The following is a 3,142-nucleotide window of genomic DNA, read 5'->3' as shown; positions in this document are numbered from 1 at the left end:
TGTGTGTGTGTGTGTCTCCTCCTCAGTGGAGTCAGCAGTTAATTATGTCTGTAATTCTGCATGTCAGGATAAATGGTTTTTGGAGGAATTGTGTCTCTTTCTGTTTATGCTCCAAATCTTTTCCTCGGAATTCCTCCAGCTCGGGTCACATGACTGGGAAAACCGCCACAGTGTCATATAAGAACCCATTAGCATAGAGTGTGTGTGTGTGGCACTGGTTGTTCATATGGCATTGAATATTTTGCTGTTTAGAAATGGTTCCTGCTGGGGGTATCATATGTATCAGGAATATAAGGGGTATGTGAGGCATGAGGGGTATCAGGGGTATAAGGGGTATTAGAGGTATGAGGGGTATGAGGGGTATCAGGGGTATGAGGGGTTTTAGGGGTATAAGTGATAAGGTATGAGGGGAGCAGGGGTATGAGAGGTATCAGGTGTATGAGGGATATTAGGGGTATCAGGGGTATCAGGGGTATCAGGGTATGAGGGGTATGAGAGGTATCAGGGTTATGAGGGGTATTGGAGGTATGAGGGGTATGAGGGGTATCAGGGGTATAAGGGGTATTAGAGGTATGAGGGGTATCAAGGGTATCAGGGTATGAGGGGTTTTAGGGGTATAAGTGATAATCGAGGTATGAGGGGAGCAGGGGTATGAGGGGTATGAGAGGTATCAGGTGTATGAGGGATATTAGGGGTATGAGGGGTATCAGGTGTATGAGAGGTATCAGGGTTATGAGGGGTATTGGAGGTATGAGAGGGTATGAGGGGTATGAGGGGTATTAAAGGTATAAGGGGTATCAGAGGTATTGGGGTGTGAGATGTATCAGGTGTATGAAGGGTATTGGAGGTATGAGGGGTATTAGAGGTATTAGGGGTAGAAGGGGCACGAGGGGTATCAGGGGTGGTGCATTCCCCTCCCATATAGTGACAGGATGAGCCTTTTGCTGTTGCTTCTGCTCTGAGTCAAAAAAGTTGAGCTTGATGGTGATGAGTCACACGTCAGAACAGAATAAATAAAATAAAAACATCAAATAAAAATAAAATGATCTATTCGTGAAAGTGTTTCTTATCTTAAAGGTTCGCACACTTGTGTTTATGGAACACGGCATCAAGGACATTTGTTACAGGAACACTACTCACAGTTTCACCTTCACTCTGTGTGTGTGTGTGTGTGTGTGTGTGTGTGTGTGAGTCATAGTGGGTGTCAGTGTGTGTGTGTCATATCCATAGTTATAGATCGATTTGTTCATTTACACCCTGCACACGACGACACGTATTGACCCTATGAACAAAGCAACACATGCTTTCAAGCACAAACAAAATTTCACTACAAGAACATGCTCACACACACACACACACACACACACACACACACACACACACACACACGCTGCATTGATTGCATGTCGAATCACTACAAAGCGCTGACCCTGAACGCAGCACGTGTGTATCCTCAGAGGGAAAGTCATCGACTAGCGTGTGACTCTTCACAAAGAAGTCACGTTTCATTGTCTTCAAAACGGAATACATCCAGATACTAGATTCTGATTGGTCGAGAAAGCATTCATTTTAGCTACATTATCTAGCAAAAAGTTTATAGACACCTGATCATTAGATTGCTATGTGCTACACTAGATGTTCCACTGGATTTTGTGGAGATTCATTCAGCCACATGGATGTTAGTAAAGTTATGTATTGATGTAGGTGAGAAGGTGAGAAGGCCTGAAGTTCAGTCAGTGTTCACATTCATCCCATAGGTGTTCAGGGTTTATAACAGGAGATCTTTCATGGAAAGCAGATCTTTATGGAGCTGGCTTTGTGTATAATTGTCATTTTGGTTCAAGTTCGAGTCTCCTAGTTCAAGTGAATGGAAAAGAAGCACATATGACTGGAAATGTTAGGTGTCCTAATACAAAGTCCAATTCCAAAAAAAGTGTGAAGCATCACGTCTTCTGTTCAAATGCTGTACATCTGGGAACTGAGGAGATCATTTTCGGAAGTTTTGGGAAAGAAATGTTATTCCATATGTGTCCGATACAGGATTCTTGCAGCTCAACAGTTCTGGGTTTCCTTTGTTGTGTTTTTTGTTTCATGTTGTATGTAATGTTTTAAAATGGTGAAAGTTCTAGACTGCAGGTAGACCAGTTCAGCACCGGGACTCTTCTACTATTGTCCACTTTGCCGAAGTACATTTTAAATGAGCTTTGGCGCAGAAAGGATGGATTATGGAGCATGTTCACGCATGCCTTCTTTTTACATGATAGAAATTTAACCTGCATTTGTGGATGACAAAATGTTCAAACTGCGTTCACAGACAACGATTTCTGGAGGTGTTGATGAGTCCATGCAGTGATTCTCCATTACAGAATCATGAATGTTTTAAACGCGGAGCTGCCTGAGGGCCGAAGATCACGACCATCCCATATTGATTTTCACTCTCGTCTGTTGTGCACAGATTTTTCTCCAGATTCCCAGAACCTTTTGATGATATTATGTTCTGTAAATTATGAGATATTCAACTGTTTTGCAATTAGATGTTGAGGAACATTAACCTGAAATTGTTACAAAGTTTGTAGACGCAGTGAACTTTATTTCAGAGTTTTCTGTATGAGGCAAAAGAACATATACAGCTGAAGTAGATAGCACTCACAGCTCCAGGGTTTGATCCTCACCTACAAAGTCTGTGCAGACTTCCTCCATGTTCTCCAGTTTCCTCCTATCCCACAAAAGGCCTGGATGTGTGTCTAAGTAAGGTGTGATTGCATCCAGGGTGTATTCCAACCTCAATCTTACTCTTAGGGTTCCTGGGGTGGAATCTGGGTCCACCATGAGAGAGAGAGAGAGAGAGAGAGAGAGAGAGAGAGAGAGAGAGAGAGAGAGAGGAGGAGGAAAATGAGAGAGGAAGACCTGACAGTGGGAATTTTACAGGGTTACATCATCTTAAATGTATTCAAATATATTCTGGTAAATTACAAAAGAAGATTGAGAGAGAAAGAGAGAGAGAGAGAGAGAGAGAGAGAGAGAGAGAGAGAGAGAGAGAGAGAATAGTGAGTGGGGAAGAGGGAGAGGAAAAAGGTAGAGTGTATTATGAATGGAGAGAAAAGGGAATTTTTTTATGAAATGTTTTCCATTTCTTATTGCA

General features: G+C 42.4%; 1 long non-coding RNA gene across 2 annotated transcripts in view; it reads right to left on the bottom strand.

Annotated features, from left to right (window-relative positions):
* Nucleotides 1–853: 853 nt before the first annotated feature.
* LOC124399347 overlaps nt 854–3,142 on the bottom strand; it is a 3,555-nt gene continuing 1,266 nt past the window's right edge. The window contains exons 2-3 of one of the 2 annotated variants that reach the window (XR_006928207.1): nt 2,673–2,816; nt 854–2,497 (exon numbers count right to left, since the gene is read on the bottom strand). This is a non-coding gene — a long non-coding RNA (uncharacterized LOC124399347). The remainder of the gene's footprint in view (nt 2,498–2,672; nt 2,817–3,142) is intronic. The other variant, XR_006928208.1, reaches the window with a different exon arrangement.

Source organism: Silurus meridionalis, chromosome 16 (genome assembly GCF_014805685.1).
Source record: "Silurus meridionalis isolate SWU-2019-XX chromosome 16, ASM1480568v1, whole genome shotgun sequence".
NCBI lineage: Eukaryota > Metazoa > Chordata > Actinopteri > Siluriformes > Siluridae > Silurus > Silurus meridionalis.
Note: the sequence above shows the minus strand (reverse complement) of the source record. Positions and strands in the feature narration are given on the sequence as shown.